The 23,706-nt window shown below is 42.8% G+C and overlaps 1 protein-coding gene across 1 annotated transcript in view; it reads right to left on the bottom strand.

The window, feature by feature from the left end:
* Positions 1-23,173, bottom strand: part of LOC133620063 (sodium- and chloride-dependent taurine transporter-like) — a 53,183-nt gene extending 30,010 nt beyond the window's left edge. The window contains exon 1 of the mRNA XM_061981262.2: positions 22,977-23,173. The gene's annotated coding sequence lies outside the window, so the exon portion shown is untranslated. The remainder of the gene's footprint in view (positions 1-22,976) is intronic.
* Between the last annotated feature and the right edge of the window lie 533 nt (positions 23,174-23,706).

Raw genomic sequence — 23,706 nt, forward strand, 5'->3', positions numbered from 1 at the left:
ATACATATACATACATATATATATGTGTGTGTGGGTGTGTGTATACATATACATATATATATATATATATATATATATATATATATATATATATAAATATACGATCATTCTTGTAACATACAAAGCCGTAATGCATTTCCAAGTAACTGGATGTGAAGTTTATGACTCCCAGAAATGACTCACACACAGTGCATTGTCTACTAGGATAAGTCAGTTAACTAATAATCAAACAATAAATTGCTCAAGAAGGATTCTCTTGGCTACTATGATTCCTTATCGGTCAAGTGAATTCCACCAGCCACTGCTGAAAGATAACCGGTCTGATGGGGTCACCAGAAAGTGCCACCTTGGCCCTGCGGGAGCATTTCATGCGTGCGGATTGGGAAAAATTCCTGACCACTGCTCTAAGAAACCAAAGGACATTGATGACAATGCTGATGTGGTTAGCAGCTATATAGACACCCTGTTTGATTACTTTTGAAAACTTGAAGGATATGGGAGGTCACTTTAATACATTTTGTGCATTAAAAGATGCTAAAACTAATCCAGTGTTGGTCAATACATGCAAAGCTATCTGAACAAAATATTGTGAAATATTAGCTTTGCAGTATAGGAGACAAAGCAAATTAGTCTTATATTTAATAATATATCTTAATAATAATGATTAAATGTTTAAACCAAGGGTTCTCAAACTTTTTTTTTTACCAAATACCACCTCAGAAAACACCTGGCTCTGCAAGTACCACAATAATGACAGACAATACAATACATTAGTATATTAGCCCTAAATATTAATTAAAGATATGGCAAAGTATATTCAATATTTTGACCACTGTAACATTACACACTGTTTGAACAGTAACACTGTATTTGAATATTTAATGAAGTGATTATTTGCTCTCCTCTCTGAGCTATCACCTTATTGTGGTAGAGGAGTTTGCGTGTCCCAGTGATCCTAGGAGCTATGTTGTCCGGGGGCTTCCATGCCCCCTGGTAGGGTCTCCCAAGACAAATGGGTCGTAGGTGAGGGATCAGACAAAGAGCAGCTCAAAGACTTCTATGGAGATGCAAAAACCAAGACTCCGATTTCCCTCGCCCGGACGCGGGTCGCCGGGGCCCCCCTCTGGAGCCAGGCCCGGAGTTGGGGCACGATGGCGAGCGCCTGGTGGCCGGGCCTGTCCCCATTGTGAAGAGGCAACGTGGGTCCCCCTCCAATGGGCTCACCACTCATGGGAGGGGCCATAGAGGTCGGGTGCGTTGTGAGCTGGGCGGCAGCCGAAGGCAGGGCACTTGGCGGTCCGATCCTCGGCTACATAAGCTAGCTCTTGGGACGTGGAATGTCACCTCGCTGGGGGGGAAGGAGCCTGAGCTAGTGCGCGAGGTGGAGAAAATCCGGCTGGATATAGTCGGGCTCACTTCGACGCACAGCAAGGGCTCTGGACCCAGTTCTCTCGAGAGGGGCTGGATTCTCTTCCACACGGCTCAAAGCCTGCACGTTGGAGGTCAACCCAGAGGACGAGAGGGTAGCTTACACACCAAACAGCAGTTCAGAGTACCCACCCTTTTTGGATACACTCGAGGGAGTACTGGAAAGTGCTCCCCCGGGTGATTCCCTTGCTCATGTTGGCAACGACAGTGAAACCTGGAGAGGCGTGATTGGGAAGAATGGCTGTCCGGATCTGAACCCGAGTGGTGTTTTGTTATTGGACTTTTGTGCTCATCACAGATTGTCCATAACAAACACCATGTTCAAACATAAGGGTGTCCATATATGCACTTGGCACCAGGACACCCTAGGCCGCAGTTCCATGATCGACTTTGTAGTTGTTTCATCAGATTTTCGGCCTCATGTTTTGGACCCTCGGGTGAAGAGAGGGGCGGAGCTTTCTACCGATCACCACCTGGTGGTGAGTTGGCTGCGATGGTGGGGGAGGATGCCGGACAGACCTGGCAGGCCCAAACGCATTGTTGGGGTCTGCTGGGAACGTCTAGCAGTCTCCTGTCAGAGAGAGTTTCAATTACCACCTCCGGAAGAACTTTGAACATGTCACGAGGGAGGTGCTGGACATTGAGTCCGAGTGGACCATGTTCCGCACCTCTATTGTCTAGGTGGCTGATTGGAACTGTGGCCGCAAGGTAGTTGGTGCCTAGAACCCGTTGGTGGACACCGGCGGTGAGGGATGCCGTCAAGAAGTCCTATCGGGTTCTTTTGGCTCATAGGACTCCAGAGGCAGCGGACAGGTACCGACAGGCCAAGCAGTGTGCGGCTTCAACGGTCGCTGAGGCAAAAACTCGGACATGGGAGAAGTTCGGGGAAGCCATGGAAAACGACTTCCGGATGGCTTCGAAGCGATTCTGGACCACCATCTGCCGCCTCAGGAAGGGGAATCAGTGCACTGTCAACACCGTGTATGGTGAGGATGGTGTTCTGCTGACCTCGACTGCGGATGTTGTAGATCGGTGGAGGGAATACTTCGAAGACATCCTCAATCGCACCAACACGTCTTCCCATGAGGAAGCAGTGCCTGGGGCATCGGTGGTGGGCTCTCCTATTTCTGGGGCTGAGATTGCTGAGGTAGTTAAAAAGCTCCTCGGTGGCAAGGCCCTGGGGGTGGATGAGATCTGCCCGGAGTTCCTTAAGGCTCTGGATGCTGTGGGGCTGTCTTGGTTGACAAGACTCTGCAGCATCGCATGGACATCGGGGGAGGTACCTCTGGATTGGCAGAGCGGGGTGGTGGTTCCTCTCTTTAAAAAGGGGAACCGGAGGGTGTGTTCCATCTATCGTGGGATCAAATTCCTCAGCCTTCCCGGTAAGGTCTATTCAGGTGTACTGGAGAGGAGGCTACGCCGGCTAGACGAACCTTGGATTCAGGAGGAACAGTGTGGTTTTTGTCCTGGTCGTGGAAATGTGGACCAGCTCTATACTCTCGGCAGGGTCCTTGAGGGTGCATGGGAGTTTGCCTAAACAGTCTACATGTGCTTTGTGGACTTGGAGAAGGCATTCGACCGTGTCCCTCGGGAAGTCCTGTGGGGAGTGCTCAGATAGTATGGGGTATCAGACTGTCTGATTGTGTCGGTCCGCTCCCTGTATGATCAGTGTCAGAGCTTGGTCCGCATTGCTGGCAGTAAGTCGGACACGTTTCCAGTGAGGGTTGGACTCCGCCAAGGCTGCTCTTTGTCACCGATTCTGTTCATAACTTTTATGGACAGAATTTCTAGGCGCGTTGAAGGGATCCGGTTTGGTGGCTCCAGGATTAGGTCTCTGCTTTTTGCAGATGATGTGGTCCTGATGGCTTCATCTGGCCAGGATCTTCAGCTCTCACTGGATCGGTTCGCAGCAGAGTGTGAAGCGACTGGGATGAGAATCAGCACCTCCATGTACGAGTCCACAGTTCTCGCCCAGAAAAGGGTGGAGTGCCATCTCCGGGTTGGGGAGGAGACCCTGCCCCAAGTGGAGGAGTTCAAGTACCTCTGAGTCTTGTTCACGAGTGAGGGAAGAGTGGCTCGTGAGATCGACAGGCGGATCGGTGCGGCGTCTTCAGTAATGCAGACGCTGTATCGATCCGTTGTAGTGAAGAAGGAGCTGAGCCGGAAGGATAAGCTCTCAATTTACCAGTCGATCTACGTTCCCATCCTCACCAATAGTCATGAGCTTTGGGTTATGACAGAAAGGACAAGATCACGGGTACAAGCGGCTGAAATTAGTTTCCTACGCCGGGTGGCGGGGCTCTCCCTTAGAGATAGGGTGAGAAGCTCTGCCATCCGGGGGGAGCTCAAAGTAAAGTCGCTGCTCCTCCACATTGAGAGGAGCCAGATGACGTGGTTCGGACATCTAGTCAGGATGCCACCCAAACGCCTCCCTAGGGAGGTGTTTAGGGCACATCCGACCGGTAGGAGGCCACGGGGGAGACCCAGGACACGTTGGGAAGACTGTGTCTCCCGGCTGGCCTGGGAACGCCTCGGGATCCCCCGGGAAGAGCTGGACGAAGTGGCTGGGGAGAGGAAAGTCTGGGCTTCCCTGCTCAGGCTGCTGCCCCCGCGACCCGACCTCGGATAAGCGGAAGAAGATGGATGGATGGATGGATGGATGGATTATTTGCTGTACCACTAGATGGAGCCCGCGTACCACTAGTGGTACATGTAACATACCACAGAAAAGAGAAAACCAGTTTTCTGAATTTGCTGATCTAAGCTGCCAAAAGAAAACATTGGTACGAGACCAGGGTCTTATCTTTGAATTGTGGCAATCAAGAAAAATGTTGCCGAAGCATGAAGACCAGACTGCTCATTGTACGTTTCATCCCATAGGCTATAAAGCTGCTGCACCATTTTGAAATTGTAAACCTTATACTTTATTGGCATCTGTATCAACTGTATACTTAAGGTGGCCATTAATTGGTATCAAGTATCAACGTGAATTGTAGTGAGCACTCGGGATGTATATTGGTAAGAGTTTATCGATACGATCCCCTTATCAATATTTGTTATCGCTACTGGTATTTATTGGTACACTTATTAGTAATATATGCAATTAGTTTAAATAAAGATGTGGAAATAATGCATTTTTTATTACCGTTTTTTCATTGCACAAGAGGTTGTACACCTCCACAAAATGATGTAACATCTCATAGCAGGGAAGTCTTTTATCAACATCTGCTTTTTAAGTCTTAAACAAGTCAATATTTGCTAATGCAGTTATGTCATCATCTTGTAAAGAACACAAAGATCCATCACTGTTTTTCTATTCATTACAATTACATTTAGCTGGAAATATCATTTATGCATTCATGTACAGAGCACATACCCTTTAAATAATATATATCATATAAAATATATCAGAAATCAATACAATCAATTAGCAGGTTATGTGGGTGTGCATTTTGTAACAGCAGTTTTGTGATCATGTTGCACATGGACGTATTCGAGTGACGGACCGGAGTTTGACAGCTACCGACCTATGTATGTATCTTTGTTGTGTGAACAATAAAAATAAAAAGACTCAGTGATCAAGTGTAATGCTCAATAGTCCAGTTGTAGAGTCAAGAGACAGAACTAATAGAAACACATTTAAGCAATGTGTCTATTAATGCCACGTCGCAAACGCGCTGCGATGGAGTGACGTCAGGCGGCGACTACGGACCTGTCAGCGGACTATATCTTGCGTCAAAGCAACTTTATGGATTATTGTATCACTTCAATTTTTCACACATTTGAGTGGATTATTATTAGCCTGTGGATTAATGGATCACTATGAGAACTGTTGATGATGCCCGGCAGCGGCGGTCGTGAGTTAAGTGACGTTCTCTTGCAACTGTATAACTCTTATTAGCGTGCTTGACTTTGAGGGACATTTGAGGATGAATTGTTGTGTTACAAACGTTTGTGGGGTGTTGCTTCCTATTTGAAATTATTACAAGCTGATTTGTTATGAGTATGCAGCGGCAGCTGAACCGAATGGGACAGCGTGTCAGACTTCCCACGATCAGCAGGACAAAAAAAAAACTAATAGCAGTATAGTATAGTATAGCGGTAAAAAAAAAAAATACTGGTACTCGGTATACGTCCCTAGTGAGCACACAGAAAAACTAACCTAACCCTAAGATAAAATGCTCATTGATGCAAGTGTGGTTGCCAATTTGCACGTACAGCCCCTCCGACCACTACCAAACCTGCAACCACATTCATAAACCAGAATGAGCTGCACTGGGAGAACGTTAAAGTTAAGTTAAATTCCCAACCATTGTCACACACACACTGGGTGTGGTGAAATTTGTCCTCTGCATTTGACCCATCCCCATGTTCACCCCCTGGGAGGTAAGGGGAGCAGTGAGCAGCAGCGTGCGGCGCACTATGGAATCATTTGGTGATTTAACCCCCAATTCCAACCCTTGATGCAATGGGTTCCTATTTTTTGTAGTCTTTAGTATGACTCGGCCGGGGTTTGAACTCACGACCTCCCAGTCTCAGGGCGGACACTCTAACCACAAGGCCACTGAGCTGGTTCAGAAATGACAGTGACTAGGATTTCTGAAGCTGGAATTGAACCAGGAACCCTCAAGTTTCTGGAAGGCCACTCTACTATCTGTGCCACGCCACCCGTTAATAATATATATAAAATGATACCCAGGTAATCTGCTCAAAAATAACAATTAAAATCCACAACAAATGGTCAGACTCATTGCAGCAAAACCAGCAGTAGTACAAAACATAAATCTGTGTTCAGTATCTGTATGTAATTGTTTGCACACTTAAGATCAGAATGTGCAAAAATCGACTTCCTTGCAATTCCAGGGTTCTTGTATGCATCTCGCTCACCATGACAGTAATGGGTGCATAATGAGGAAGTGCTCTGGTGTTGTGGCTAGCAATGCTCTGTTAGCAGTGTTTTACTATATACACTATATTGCCAAAAATATTTGGCCACCTGCCTTAACCCACATGTGAACTTGAAGTGCCATCCCATTCCTAACCCATAGGATTCAATATGATGTCGGTCCACCTTTTGCAGCTATTACAGCTTCAACTCGCTGGAACAACATGGGCAGCCTCCGCTAAGACGCTGCGAATATCCACCCAAGCCCTGGTGTTCTCTGCAGCGGAATACTGCAGCCCAGTCTGCAACAGAAGCCCTCATATTAGAAAGGTCGACGTGGCTATTAATACCTCCCTCCGGATAATAACTGGATGATTGAAGCCTACCCCTGTGTCCTTCCTGCCGGTCCTCGCGGGAATAGCACCGGCCGGCCTCCGACGGGAGGCTGCCACACTCGCCCTGGCCAGGAAGGCACAAAAATATGACTGGCACATCTTGCACAACATCACAGTAACACCAGCACCTCCAAGCAGACTCAAGTCACGCCAACCCTACAACAAGGCAGCACAAGAGATGCTCAACTCCACCTCTGAGGACATCTTCAGAGATGCTTGGTTGGCAGCAGCTTGGAAGCAGGAGTGGGAGTCGGCCGGGCCCTCCTGAGTCCACCGCTACATTTGGGACCCAGGAGATGGCGCTATCGGAGGAGAAGACCTACCACGCCGGCAATAGACCACGTTGAACCGTCTACGGACTGAGGTCGGTCGCTTTGGGTCATCAATGAAGACGTGGGGCTTGGCGGTCAGTGCGGCATGCGAGTACGGTGACCCTGAGCAGACCGCCGACCATATAATCAACATCTGCCCCTTATATGGACCGCCCTCGGGTATGGCTACACGACACCGAGTTGGACATCTAAGGTTACACGAAAGAAGAAGAAGAAGCTTCAACACTTCTGGGAAGGCTGTCCACAAGGTTGCGGAGTGTGTTTATAGGAATTTTCGACCATTCTTCCAAAAGCGCATTGGTGAGGTCACACACTGATTTTGGTCGAGAAGGCCTGGCTCTCAGCCTCCATTCTAATTCATCCCAAAGGTGTTCTATCGGGTTCAGGTCAGGCCCCACTATGGACTGGACTCTCACTATTATGTTAGATCCACTATGACGTCCATTGCAACGGTATCCCCTAGAGAGGGGGGGGGGGGGGTCACCCACATCTGCGGTCCTCTCCCAAGGTTTCTCATTGTCATCCCACTGGGTTGAGTTTTTCCTTGCCCCAATGTGGGATCTGAACCGAGGATGTCGTTGTGGCTTGTGCAACCCTTTGAGACACTTGTGATTTAGGGCTGTATAAATAAACATTGATTGATTGATTCTGTGCAGGCCAGTCAAGTTCATCCACACCAGACTCCGTCATCCATGTGTTTATGGACCTTGCTTTGTGCACTGTTGCAAAGTCATGTTGGAAGAGTGAGGGGTACGCTTCAAACTGTTGCCATAAGGTTGAGAGCATGGAATTGTCCAAAATGTTTTGGTATCCCGGAGCATTCAATGTTCTTTTCACTGGAACTAAGGGGCCAAGCCCAACTCCTGAAAAACAACCCCACACATTAATTCCTCCTCCACCAAATTTCACACTCGGCACAATGCAGTCCGAAATGTACCGTTCTCTTGGCAACCTCCAAACCCAGACTCGTCCATCAGATTGCCAGATGGAAAAGCGTGATTCATCACTCCAGGGGATTGCGTCTCCACTGCTCTAGAGTCCACTGCATCCGACGCTTTGCATTGGACTTGGTGATGTATGGCTGAGATACAGCTGCTCGGCCATGGAAAACCATTCCATGAAGCTCTTTGCGTACTGTACGTGGGCTAATTGGAAGGTCACATAAAGTTTGGAGCTCTGTAGCAACTGACAGTGCAGAAAGTCGGCAACCTCTTTGCACTATGCGCTTCATCATCCGCTGACCCCTCTCTGTCAGTTTACGTGGCCTACCACTTGGTGGCTGAGTTGCTGTTGTTCCCGAACTCTTCCATTTTCTTATAATAAAGCCGACAGTTGACTTTGGAATATTTAGGAGCGAGGAAATTTCACGACTGGATTTGTTGCACAGATGGCATCCTATGACAGTTACACGCTGGAAATCACTGAGAGTGGCCCATTCTTTCACAAAAGTTTGTAGAAACAGTCTCCATGCCTAAGTGCTTTATTTTATACATATGTGGATGGGCCAAGTGATTAGGGCACCTGATTCTGATCATTTGGATGGGTGGCCAAATACTTTTGGCAATATAGTGTATAATTAGGATTGAATGTTAAGGTCGGCAATAAACATTTGAAAGAGAATCAAATTGTATTCTATTGTCGAGACGCTACATAACTTACAAGACGGTACTTGCACAATATCAAGCATTTGTTGCAGGTGGCTGAGACTGCATTAATTTTTCACCGAAATGTTCCACCAATAGCTTCTTCTCTTTTCGGTTTGTTGTAGAACAGAGTTTCTATACCCATCCCAACTTGGAAGTAACTTAATTTTCAGCACATTTCAGCACATTGAGGCACTTGTCCAACTGTGAGGAATCTCCGGCGACCACTCCCGGTATTACATGGTTGTAACAGCCCTCGATCAGGCAACCACTTGCTGTTGTGAGCACATCCACAGAGCGGCAAATACGCGGCCCTCAAGGATCTTTTGCTTCGAGGATTCACTCTAACTGATGCTGAGAGGGCAGATAGACTTCTTTCTCTGCCTAGTTTGGGCGATAGTACCGCCGTGGCTTTTATGGACAATATGCTGTCGCTGCTGGGCTCAGATGAGTGCTGATTTATTTCCCTGCATCTTTTCCTACTGCAGCTTCCACCTCCGATGCGGTGTTGGCTAACTTCTCTTCTCTGGCGATTACCGGGGCTTGGCTGAAGAAGCGGACCCTGTGCTTCTGGCTTCCAGACGGTTCGCTGTGCAGAGCGTAGAAGCAGGCCCACCTCAGACGATGGAGGACGCGGACCCTGCGGTAGTGGCGGTAGTCACTACTCGGAAGCAGCTCGAGGCCAGCCTGTGCTTCTCCCATCAACAGTTTGGCACCAAAGCTCGACGGTGTGTGCCTCCATGCTCTTTTACGGTCCTGAGAAACCCCAACGCCTGGCGGGCCCCGCAATTTTTTCAAAGGTGGACTTTTGGCCTTAAGTGTGCGGCATAAACTTTTCAAATGTTAATGGACTCTGTTGTGCGACCTCAATTTTGTGTTCGTTTATCTCGATTACATTTTGGTGGCAAGTCCTTCAGCTGAGGAGCACAGGTCCCACCCAACGCAAGTGTTCACATGTCTTGACGAGCACGGCCTGTTCGTCAATTCTGCTAAATGTCAGTTTGGGCTGCTGGAGATCGATTTTTTTGGTCACCATATTTAGGTATGATTCCTTTGCCTTCAAAAGTGCAAGAAGTAGAACATTTCCCTTGTCCTGCCACTGTTGAAGCGCTGCAGGAATTTTTGGGTATGATACATTTTTATAATCTGTTCATTCCTCACGCTGCCCACCGCCTGCAGTCTCTTTATTGTGCCTTGCGGGACAAAAAAGGCTAACGATTCCCTTGAATGTACTCCTCAGCGAGTTCAAGCTTTTCAAAGGGCTAAGTACGTCCTCGCAGACGCTGCTCTCCTTGCCCACCAAGTTTTCACGGTGCCCGTGGCTTTGACAACGGATGTGTCCAATGTCGGCGTAGGCGCAGTGGTCTAACAGCGGATGGAGAATGTGTGGCAGCCCCTTGCGTTCTTCAGTCTTAAACTGCGAAATAACGAGCGGAAGTACATTGTTTTTGACCGAGAGTTGTTGTCACTGTATCTTGCCACAATGTGTGTGGCGGTATAATGAGAATGTGTGGGGCGGTATAGCTCGGTTGGTAGAGTGGCCATGCCAGCAACTTGAGGGTTCCAGGTTCGATCCCCGCTTCCGCCATCCTCGTCACTGCCGTTGTGTCCTTAGGCAAGACACTTTACCCACTTACTCCCAGTGCCACCCACACTGGTTTAAATGTAACTTAGATATTGGGTTTCACTACTGTATGTAAAGTGCTTTGAGTCACTAGAGAAAAGCGCTATATAAATATAATTCACTTCACTTCACTTCACACGCCATTTTCATTTTCTGTTGGAGGGTCGCTTCTCCAAGGCTTTTGTTGACAACAAACCCCAGATGTTTGCCATGTCAAAAGGTCACAAAGCCTTGGTCGGCCCGTCAGCTGTGTCAATTGGCAGCCATCTCTGAGCTCTCTATGGACATTCAGTGGCCGGTAAAGCAAACCGTCTCTCGCGGGTACTATTGTATCCTGTGCAGCTCAGTTTGGATTTTTCGGAAATGGCCGCTGACCAACCCTGACATCCGCACACTCAGGACCGAGGGTACGGGCCTCAAGCTTGAGGAGAAGGTTCAGGATGGCGGTCCCGCTCTCCTCTGCAATGTTTCCGGTGGCTGCCCCCAGACGGTAGTCCCAGTGGACTGGTGCCGCCGGGATTTTGATGCAATGCACTCCCTCTCGCACTCTTGCGTTCGGACTTCCTTTAAACTGGTTGGTGCCAAGTTTGTTCGGCCTGGCCTGAGGAAGGATATCAAGGATGGGCATGTCAGCGCACCAAGGTCCACCAGCACAGTAAGGCTGCCCTCGAACCATTTCGGATTGCACCACCAGTTGGCCACAAGCGGTTTGTCTTTCCTCTACTGCCTCTGTAGATGTTGGCCGCACGTTTCTGTCTGCCTGGGTTGCACGTTTTGGCACGCCGTCAGATATAACCTTGGACAGGGGCTCCCAGCTCCTGTCAAAGCTCTGGTCGGTGTTGGCGCAGTCCTTTGGTGTGCAGGTGTACCGCACTATGGCTTACCACCCCTAACATAACGGCTTATGTGAAAGTTTTCACCGATTGCTTAAAGCAGCTTACATGCGGCACTCTTCGATAGCAATTAGATTGACCGTTTGCCTTGGGTCATGCTCGGGTTGCGCTTAGCCCCTAAACTCAGCACCCGCTGAGTTGGTGTTCGGTCTACCCGTTCACCCCTCCAATGCCCTTACGATTGCCCATTTAAGGTGCTGGATATGGGCGGGCGCAAGGAACGCGTTTCTCTAGACAGGCTTAAACCGGCTCATTGTGTTACAGGTGAGAAACTACTGCCGGGCCGAGTCCCCCGCCAAGTCCCTCCAAAGTCTGTCAGGGTTGAATGTCCTTTACCTTCACCCTATGTTCGTTGTGCCCACAGGTCGCACCTGCTCCTCCAGTGGAAGGACATTGTAGCACTTACGACAGGCAGCTAAGGCCCCTTGGGAGGTTTTTGTTATCCCCATAACTTGCTGTCGGGGGGGGCTGTGTGGTGGCACGAGGACCATGCTCACACAGAGCAGAATGGACATAGTTTTCAAGACTTCTTGGGCACACTGTTAAGGCACAGTTGTGGTGATATGAACATTTTCATGTTGGCAGTCTTACAATAAAGACCTGAGAGAAACAACAGCTTTGTGTTTTTGTTAGCCACAACTTAAAAAATATATATTCAAATAGCTGGCATAATGCAGTTAAGATAAGTTTCAGTGTGTGTGTGCACCTTTTAAAAGGCACTGCCTGTTACCTGGTGACGTGTGACGTCAGCGAGTCCAAGCTCGGTCTGAGTCCAGGCATTTAGCTTGAGCTGCTTTGATAACTTAGCAGGCTCGCAGCAACAGTTTGTCGGTTCTGATGGCAGCTCTTTTGAATCTTTCACTGGTTTGTGTTACCTCTGCTTAATACAAAGATTGAATGTGCTTCCATGGCTGAATGTTGTCAACAAAGGGGGTACTGTTTAGATGGCAAGTTTGTTACTTCAATCATTGATTTGTTGTTCAATATTACCTCCGACCCTCGTAGTTATTCAATCAATCAATCAATGTTTATTTATATAGCCCTAAATCACAAGTGTCTCAAAGGGCTGCACAAGCCACAACGACATCCTCGGTACAAAGCCCACAAAAGGGCAAGGAAAAACTCACCCCAGTGGGACGTCGATGTGAATGACTATGAGAAACCTTGGAGAGGACCGCATATGTGGGTAACCCCCCCCCCTCTAGGGGAGACCGAATGCAATGGATGTCGAGTGGGTCTGACATAATATTGTGAGAGTCCAGTCCATAGTGGATCCAACATAATAGAAAGAGTCCAGTCCATAGTTTGTGTCAAGTTTTAAAGGTGTTGAAAAAAAAACGTTGACTTTTACTGACCAGTTCCTCCAACTAAGATCTTGTTTTCTTCCGTGTTGCAAGACTTGGAGCTCACACAGCCCCGCTTCTACCTGTACCTTGCACAGGAGGCAGGGACACACACACACAACTATCAGCGCGCACAGAGTGATCAGTGACACCTCCGCGTCAATCCCTTGTCCATGTGGTTATGGTTATGGTTTAAGTTTATTTCAAACATGTTATACAGATTATTTTACTCTAGTTTGATCAAATTTTGATAATTTATTTCAGGAGCAAAACACTAATTAAAGGGTTAAATCTGTATTTGTACGTGTGCGATTTTTTTTTCTCCAATATCACACAACCTATTTTTGTCACAAATGCGACTGAAATGCTCGCACTGTATAGCCCTGGGATAACGTCTTCATAATTGGGTATCAATGATCACTTTCTGCTAGACACCTACAGCATTGTAATTTGGAAGAATACCAATGAAGTAGAACGACAAAAATCTGCGTTTTATTGGCATCCACAAAATAGCAGTCGTTCTTACAAACAGATACAGTCCACACTTTCAACACCACCAACTCACTAAAACTCTTCTTCACTCCCAGGCTGGTCCAACCCATCATACCCTCCCACCTATAGGCCATTCCCTAAATCACACCTCAGAACCCTACACAACTGTAAAATCTTGCAAGAAATTTTTGCACATTCCGAGTGTTCTGTATTGCTACTGGTTTTGATGTAAGAATTACATTAGATAATAGATGGGTTTGGGTTTTTCCCAAAAGTGCATGCCGGAATACATTTTAAAGGGCGAGTGTCATCGTTCACGATAGCGCCACACGAATATTTCCGAACTTTTTAGTGGAAAATAACATTGCACCAGCTGTGATACGATGGATAAATACTGTGAGTCATTGGATAAGAAGTCCCTATGTCGCTAAAGGAGCAAGCAGCCGTAATTGGATGTTAGGATCCGTACAAGATCGACAAGTCTGAGTGGAGCAGAGACCATGCACGATATCTTCCTCGGACTTTGTGAACTACTTAATTGTTCAACCAAGCCCATTTTACACTTTGAAAGACTTTCAAAATTAACAGAGTCAAAATAGCTATGATTGCTTTGTCTGTGGATGTATTCGTGACGTTTATCTCTATAAACCCAGCGGACATCATGTCGTCAAGCCAGTCGAGAGTAATGCATTCTCAGAAATGATACGACCCAAGTTTGACACCCAGGATAATCATGGATAACCAATCTAATGTCATCTCAGCACACTGACTGTAGGGCAGGATTGAGAGAATACTGTTCCCATGTCACTTCACTTGTGTTTTATGTAAAGCTACAGTCCTGATAAGAGAAGTAAGTACTATTTTTGTTAATACAACTACTATCAAGGTTCTTCCACCAAGCACATCAAGTTGATGCAAAGCGGGACTGTTATCTATTTTAGATTATTTTTTACTTACAAAATGTTTTACCTGAAATGATCCGAACAAACAGACGTCTGCACGTCACATCTCGGTTGATTATAGTAATCCATGCTCACCTTTGCCATTATCTCTTCTTTTCAGCCACTTCATGCATGTTGTAAAGAAAAGATGTGTGATGTATCATTGTATACATGTTCAAAATTAACTTCAACCAACCAACAAAAACTTCTGTTTGTCCAGAAATATGCTTAGGAATGCGATACAAGCTCGGAATATCTCTCCCACCTCAATAGTGGCAGTTGACAATGGAACAGGTCGTCCGCATTATGAATATTACTGGATAAATTATTGGCGACAATTAGTGTTTCACTAACTTCCGCCCTTCAATATGGATATAGGCAAAGAATTGTGTGAAATGTGAAAAAATCCAAACCCCTCTATTGCATCAAATCATTTTAACCCACTGAATGGAGGAAACAACAACACCACTCCAGCTATCCTTGTGAAACTTGTTAACAGAAAATCTAAAATAATAATAATAATAATAATAATAATGAATTAGATTGATATAAAATGGCACTGCTGAAACAGGGAAAGAAGCTAAAGGGTACAATTGTGTACATGAATGAGCACCTCACAAAACGTAATGCTGAAAATGCCAAAAAAGCAGGGAAAAATTCAGGGAACTTGCAGCTCCCACTTTAAAATATACTGTACATCAAGCTGAATGGCGGTCCAGGAGCAAGAGTACTTAATGTCATTGACATTAAGGACCTGGCACATATTAAAGTTGACAGTGCTTCGACAACGACGATGATAATGGAGTCTGATGGAAAACAAACACCTAAATTCAACACCAACACTAATAAGTTCCAAGAGACCACAAAACAAGAAGACATGGATTCAGGAGCGCATCCACTTACAATTATAGAAATTATTGAAACAACATTAAAGATTGTTGAACAAACTACAAAACTTCCACAACAAAGACTATAAAAGCTCAAACTGGATCAAGGCAAATTTTATGGACATGGGTCAAAAAGTAATTTTCTTATGTGGTGACTTTAATATTCCATCCATCCATCCATCCATTTTCTACCGCTTATTCCCTTTGGGGTCACGGGGGGCGCTGGAGCCTATCTCAGCTAAATCGGGCGGAAGGCGGGGTATACTCTGGACAAGTCGCCACCTCATCGCAGGGCCAACACAGATACACAGACAACATTCACACTCACATTCACACACTAGGGCCAATTTTAGTGTTGCCAATCAACTTATCCCCAGGTGCATGTCTTTGGAAGTGGGAGGAAGCCGGAGTACCCGGAGGGAACCCACGCAGTCACGGGGAGAACATGCAAACTCCACACAGAAAGATCCCGAGCCCGGGATTGAACCCAAGACTACTCAGGACCTTCGTATTGTGAGGCAGATGCACTAACCCCTCTGCCACCGTGAAGCCGACTTTAATATTAAGGTATTGAATCCTGATAAGTAAAAGTCCATTGATGACTTCATTGATACAATATATAGCATCAGTTTGTATCCTAAAATCACAAAGCCAAGCAGATTCACAGAACACTGTTCTACGCTTATTGATAATATTTTTACCAATGATTTTGATAATAGTACTACAAGTGCTTTACTTATAACCGACATTAGTGATCATCTGCCAGTTTTCAGAATCTATGATGGAAACTACAAGAAGAGGAACATGGATGACAAAAATACATTACAAAGACTATGCACTGAGAAGAGTATGGTTGCTTTCAAAAATGAGTTAGAAATGCACAATTGGGACAATGTGTACAATGAAAATGATGTTGATGAAGCATATGGTAAGTTTTTAAACACTGTCCACAAACAATGTACATAGAAACAACTCAGTAGAAAGCAGAAAAAGAACAATCAACCATGGATCACAAAAAAATTAAAAATGCTTGCTAAAAGAATACATTATATAGAACATTCATAACAAAAATAACTACAGATGCAGAAAATAAATACCAAAAGTATAAAAACAAGCTAACTAGCATACTACGAACATGTAGAAAATAATATTTCAGTCAATTATTAGACAGGAACAAAAGCAATATGTGAGCAACATGGGGTATCCTCAATAGCATTATTAAAAATGGCACTAAGAGGGATTACCCCCAATACTTCTCAGACAGAAACATAAATAATGACAATATGAAGGAAGTAGTTGAAAGCTTCAATAATTACTTTGTAAATATTGGACCAAAATTGGAGGAAAGGATTCCAGACACAGTTTCAATTGAGGACTTCAATGACACCATAGATAGAAATCCCAACTCAATGTTCCACATGAACGTGACTGACACAAGAGGAAATAGTTAAAATTGTGAAAAAATGCAAATCCAAGGCTTCAATTGACTAATATAATTGATATGGAAACGATAAAAAAGGTTATTGAAGAGGTCCTAGGATTTGATTGATTGATTGAGAAGTGTATTGTCATCTTAAAGAATTGAATCCATGTAATGCTTTTAAAAGGCAAATGGATGGCACAAAAAGCCAAAAGGCTTGTTTCCATTGTGGTCCATTAATGTATATCAGTAATTATCATTTCACACAAGCAAATTCCCAAACAAAATGAAAATAGCTTTAGTTGTACCAATTTATAAGACTGGAGACAAACATGAATTTACAAATTATATACCTGTTTCTTTACTTCCACAATGTTCTAAACAACAAATTGGGCAATTTCATAAACAAATATAGAATATTTGCAGAGAACCAAATATTTCAACATCGATGGTTTTCATCGAAATTACAGAAGAAATTACCAATGCAATAGATGATAAACAGTGTGCAGCGGCAGTATTTATGGATTTGACTAAAGCATTGGACACAATTACACAATATTGGACGGCGTGGCGAAGTTGGGAGAGTGGCCGTGCCAGCAATCTGAGGGTTACTGGTTCAATCCCCACCTTCTACCATCCTAGTCACGTCCGTTGTGTCCTTGAGCAAGACACTTCACCCTTGCTCCTGATGGGCCTGGTTAGCGCCGTGCATGGCACCTCCCGCCATCAGTGTGTGAATGTGTGAATGTGGAAATAGTGTCAAAGCGCTTTGAGTTCCTTAAAAAAGGTAGAAAAGCGCTATACAAGTAAACCCATTTACCATTTTGTAATCAAAACATTAGAACGGTATAGAATCAGAGGGTTGGTCTTAAACTGGATAGGAAGCTACTTAACCAACAGGAATATGTGAAGCTCTGCAAACACACGTCTACAACGCTATATACTGTGGCGTACCACAGGGATCAATACTGGGACCAACATTCTTCAATCTCTATACAAACGATATTGGTAAAGTTAGTATTATTTGCAGACAATACACCTGTGTTTTGTTCAGAAGACAATGCATAGAAGTTAATATAAATATTTACAGAAGAAATTAATACAATTAAAGATATGGTTTGACAAAAACAGACTATGTTTGAATCTCAGTAAAACTAAAATAATGCTATTTGGTAACAGTAGAAGAGAAAGTCAAACACAAATACAAATAGAAGGAGTAGACATTGAAAGAGTAAAATAAAACACATTTTTGGGTGTAATAATAGATGATTAAATAAACTGGAAACCTCATGTAAAATTATACAACATAAAGTAGCAAGAAACATGTCAATAATGAATAAAGCAAAATATGTATTGGACCAAAAATCACTTCATTATCTTTACTGCTCACTAGTTTTACCATATCTGAGTTATTGTGCAGAAATATGGGGAAATAACTACAACAGTCTGCTTCAGTCACTAACCGTGTTGCAAAAAAGATCAGTTAGAAAAGTACATACATTAGATATAGAGAACATTCAAAGCCTTTTTGTTTATTGAATCAAAAATATTGAAATTCTACGATATAGTGAATTTGCAAACTGCTAAAATTATGCACAAAGCAAACTATAACCTGCTACCCAAGAATGTACAACAATTCTTCTCAACTAAAGAGGAGAAATATAACCTGAGAGAACATTTTGACTTAAAACATTTGTATGCACGTACAACACTTAAAACCTTTAGTATATCAGTATATATCCATTTTCTACCGCTTGTGCCTCTCTGGGTCATGGGGGGGCCGGAGCCCATCCCAGCTACACTCAGGACAAGTCGCCACCTCATTGCAGGGCCAACACTAACTATCATTCACACCCACATTCACACACTAGGGCCAATGTAATGTTGCCAATCAACCTATCCCCAGGTGCATGTCTTTGGAGGTGGGAGGAAGCCGGAGTCCCCGGCGAGAACCCACGCAGTCACCGGGAGAACATGCAAACTCCAGACAGAAAGACCCCAATCCCAGGGATGTGAAATTAAATTATGGAATGGGTTAAGTAAAGGAATCAAACAGTGTACTAATATGATCCAATGTAAGAAACTGTTCAAACTCCAAATGTTTACAAAGAAGAAGAACCATGAAGAAGAACATTTTGAACTTACTGATAATCTTATTCATCTCACTGTATGAAACACAACTTACTTCACTATTTATTATTATCATTATTACTGTTATTATTTTTAATGTCATTTCTAGAGTATATTGTGAATAAATTGAGAACAGGAGGTGAACAAAAGTGTTAAAGATTGCTATGCAATAGAAACGGGGTAGGGTTAAATAAGAGCTGCTTCTTCCTACTCCTTTTCGAACATGTTGAAAAGAGAAACTGAAAATTGTGATGTATCATGTTGTAATCATACGCTTGTTTTAAATAAACTCAAACCATAACCATAATAATGACAGTTTGTTGTGGATTTTATAATCTATTTATTTTTGAATGTTTTAATTCATTATCATTATAAAAATTAATTTATTTTGGACCAAACTTGTGTTTTTCTTTACTGTTGGGCACCATTTAACCACCAAAACAGTTTCAAAAGTACCGTTTTGGCACCGGTATCAGTTAATGTGTAAAACAGGGGTGTCAACCTTGTTTTCGTTGAGGGCCGCATGTAAGAGTGAATAAAATATGAATATAAATCTATAAGAATTCACCACATGATTATGTTACACAATTGCCTATGCATTTGATCATTAGACTTTTTTTACGTACACTGTAAAAAGAAAATGTGTCAATTTTGCGGAAAATTACTGGTAGCGCAGTCGCCAGAATTTTACTGTAAACGTTACGATGGTTTTTACAGCATATTACTGCAAATGCACAAAAAGTAACACTGTCTTTTACGGTAAATTCATGGTGACTGAGCTGCCAATTATATTCATAGTAAATTTACAGTTGTTTTTAGAGTGTACAATTTGATGGCTAATTTGCTTAGATATCATAAATCAAGCAGATAGTTAAGTATTTTATTTTAACATTGTTTTTTTTATGTATGATATACAATATCTGTTGCATTATTAAATAATATTAAAGTTTAAAACATATGCTATGCAACTGCATGTAGTACAGTATTTTCCGGACCATAGAGCGCAACAGATTATAAGGCGCACTGCCAATGAATGGTCTATTTTTGGTCTTTTTTCATATATAGGGCGCACCGAATTATCGAGCGCATTAAAAGGAGTCATATTATTTTATTTTTTTTCTAAATTGAAAGCACTTCCTTGTGGTTTACATAACATGTAATGGTGTTTTTTTGGTAAAAATGTTGCATAGATTATGTTTTACAGATCATCTTCAAGCCACTTTCTGACAGTCGCTTCAGGATGCGCCGTTTTGTGGGCGGTCTTAATTACGTGGCTCACCTTCGGCAGCGTCTTCTCTCTGTCATCTTTGTTGTAGCGGTGTAGTGTGCAAGAACGGGAGTGGAAGAAGTGTCAAAAGATGGAGCTAACTGTTTTAATGACATTCAGACTTTGCTTAAATCAATAACAGAGCAGCATCTCCTCATTCGCCGGAAATGTGTCCCGTGAAAACCGTCCGACCGGAACTCTCTAATAATGAAAGTTCCTTGGGTGAATAATGTAAACTCACTACACTGCTTTCATGGCAGATATAAGTAAGAACTTTGCACTAATTTATATTAGAAATGGCAACAGCGAAGGATGAATGTCACATAACAAGAAGATAGAGAAAAAGAAGAAGCTTATCGACTACGGTGTCGGCACAGACTACTTATGCAGATCCCAAATACAGATCAGCAGGTAAGAAAAATGTATTTTGCATAATATTGCGAAACAAAACGCCAGACAATATGTCTTACCTTATACACACACACCATAATAATACTTGTATGTTGAAACACAGTACAATCCATCAAGCGGTGCAGCTTCATAGCTTACCAAAGTCGGACTAAAAAAAAGTGATAGATTTTTGAGCGCCGTGTGTAATGTTCTATATTTTCAATGGAACATATAAAATGTTGGTGTTGTGTACTTGAGTCATATTGCAGTCTACATGTATCTCCTATGTTTGACTGCCATCTACTGATCACACTTACCATTACACATGTACCAAATAAAAAAGCTTTGAGGTCGGTAAGCAAAACCAGAATTATTTTGTACATTAGGCGCACCGGGTTATAAGGGGCACTGTCGAGATTTGAGAGAGAAAAAAAAGATTTTAAGCGCGCCTTATAGTCCGGAAAATACGGTACATGTATTTGTTTTCTATCAAAAAGGAGATAGATAGGAAGATAAAGTATTTTGGCACATATTATCCCCAGGTTTTCCAGGTTAAAATGATGTGGAGGGCCAGATCTGGCCAATGGGTTTTGGGTTTGACACCTGTCATGTAAACAATGCCCAACCCCACCCCTGGGAGGCACCAAAAGACCTCAGGGTGATGCAGCAGCTTGAGAAAAAGTAAGAATAACATTTTTCAAACCTGCTCAGCTAACTTTAGTTATAGGTTGCCATAGGAAAAATTAACACATTTGCTTAGTTCCAATGGTGAGCCAGCAATGAGAGGGAGGTGAAAATGCCATATAAAATGTTTTATCGGTTTTTGTGGTGTTAGAGTTAGAGTCTGTGGTTGTGTTCTGTTCTCTGGGGGTAAGCACACACTTTGAAAACCGCTCATTTACTTATTAATATTTCAACCTGTTCCAGAAGATAAAGCCATTTTTTTCAATGTATATATTTGCATTTAACTAAGCAAATTAACAGATGAATTTCAGTACCTACTGCAATATTGTATTAGTGAATTATGTCCATATAGAGAACGCAACTTCCTCCAGAAGCATTATGATGAACATCTGCAAGACCATAGTGATGTGATCAGAGACAGCTTCCATGTCAGCCACATGTTAAATACGATCTAAAAGAAGCTGCCATGTTGACCTACAGTACGTCCTCAGTAAAGCATATTGCTGAATGTGACAAATTGTTGACACACACTGTTCTGTAAGCATGGTGGACTCCTGTCCTGTCCATGCTCAGTCCTCAAACGCTCCATCTTAAACAAACATCAACCCCATGATTTCTCCTAAACACTTCAGAATCCGAGCATCTTTGTTATTTGTTAATGAGCATGTTGCAATAGCTTGTGGAATGCAGGCCATTTTGAATTTTTGTCCCTCATACTGCCATGACAAATGCCCTATTATCTGGGCTCTGTAAACAAGTCCATTATCACCAAAGCCTAATAAGGAAGTGTGTTTGTGGTCTGTTTATATATGCGCTCACGACGTCTGGCGTAAAATAGTCAATTAAAACCTAATAGTTTCCTCAACATGATTCGGACAGTTTAACATGGGAAAAGGGATCAGCTGATGACAAGCACTTTACTACACACATACACACACACACACACACACACATATATATATTTATATCTTTGACCCCATAAGCTCTGCATGACAACATAATCCATCACATTTTGGCCCATGTCATGCTGGACTACATCCGTTATGTAACCTTTAACATTCCCTGTGTAAATTATTGTGCACATCGCACACAATTTCTACATTCATGTGCATTGCTTTCAGCAAAATCAATACCAACTAAAATTGTTTTGCTGTGGGTTTTCAGTTCGTTAAACAGTTGGCAAAGCTTGAATTTGGACTGCTGATGCTACTATTGTCAATCACTCAGAGTGAAAAACCAAAATTAAAAAAAACAATTTGGCACTAAATGTGTCAACACTGTTTGTATAAACTGATTTAATTAGAAAATAAGAGGGGTGAAGGAGATGGGCAAGTAAAAAAAGACTAATCTAGTTTATTCTGTTTCAATACAAATACAAATACAAAATCAAGCATATTAATATTGAGATCGCAAAAATATATTGACAAATACACGTTTATTTATACAAATTCTTAATTTAACGTATGTCACATTTTTATATTTATAAATTGTATTTGTATTTATTTTCAAATCTCAAAAATATATTTACAAATACGCGTTTATTTATACAAATAGTTTAATTGTATATCACATTTGTATTTGTATATTTATTAATATATGCATATGTATTAATATCATATTGATATATATAAGTTGATGTGAGACAATTCTACTTCCATAGTTTTGGCATGTGGAATTTAGAATTCCATGGTATTTTTGTTAATGTTCAATCATTAAGAACAATATTACTTTGCAAGGGAGCAATATTTAGGGATTTGGATACATAAACTGATCAAACAAGATGCTATTGAGGTTGTTAAAGGTAATTCCAAATATTCACACCGATGGGATTAGTAGCACTTAATATCATGCATTGCTTTAATTGATAAATAAATCATTCAATTGGGTTATAGCGTGGAGAGGGTGACCCTGAACGCATCACAATCAGTCCTTAGCAATGAGCAACGAGCAGTGAACGTAACATTCGGTTTATCGGCTTCTCAGGGGAAAGTGAGTTCAATGGCCAAAGCTTTTTTGTGTGTGTGTTTGCAGCAGGGCTACTGCACAAAGATAACAAATATGATAGGGCAGAAAAGGAGAACACGTATGAATAAGCTAGCATTAATACTATAAAAGATATCCTGAATCATGACAATAAATGTTATATATTTTGGCTTATCAACGTCAAAATTGCAATCCTCTTTTCTGGCTGCGTGTACAAAACACCCAATAAAAGCATTTACCTGTCGATGAAGATGTGTATTGTTGTTCCTGTCGTCTCTCACGTTCAGCGTTGATTGAAACAATTAAGCCAATTTTCCCGCGTGACCATGACGCTGTGTGGCGCCGCTGGACTTTATTATCATTTTGAGTGGAAAATCACCAGCTTCTTCTCGCAACAACGTCTTAAAGCGGTAGTCTCCGTCAACGCACCTGGCGGACTCGGTGAGTGGAACCCCTTCACATAAATACAAATAAATGCATTTTGCTCCGAATTGACACTTTGTGTTAATGTGGACTATGCACTGTGGAATGAACCTGTTTCAGCTGAGTTACTGTACCTGCAAGTCATCATTGCATCACTCAATTGCTCGTTGAAAAATGCCTGTATCTCTTATATTTTCTTAGTTGTTCTTCTGTATTTATTACTATAAAACCAATCAACACAAATATTGCATTTATTCAATGATGACAACTAGTTGAAACATATGACACAATGTGGTCCCCAACCACTGGTCCGGGGACCGGTACCGGTCCGTGATGCATTTGCTACCGGGCCGCACAGAAACAATAATTAATTTATAAACTACCGCATTTTCTCCGATTTCACTTTCGCCTGTCCCACTAAACACACCATTTAGCTTATTAATAGATGTATATTACAACTTCTTTGTTATAGTACATGGGACAGTGCACATTAATGGACAAATAAAATGTTAGTGTGCCTGATTGTAGCCAAAGGGAAATTGTTCA

This window comes from Nerophis lumbriciformis, linkage group LG01 (genome assembly GCF_033978685.3).
Source record: "Nerophis lumbriciformis linkage group LG01, RoL_Nlum_v2.1, whole genome shotgun sequence".
Taxonomy (NCBI): domain Eukaryota; kingdom Metazoa; phylum Chordata; class Actinopteri; order Syngnathiformes; family Syngnathidae; genus Nerophis; species Nerophis lumbriciformis.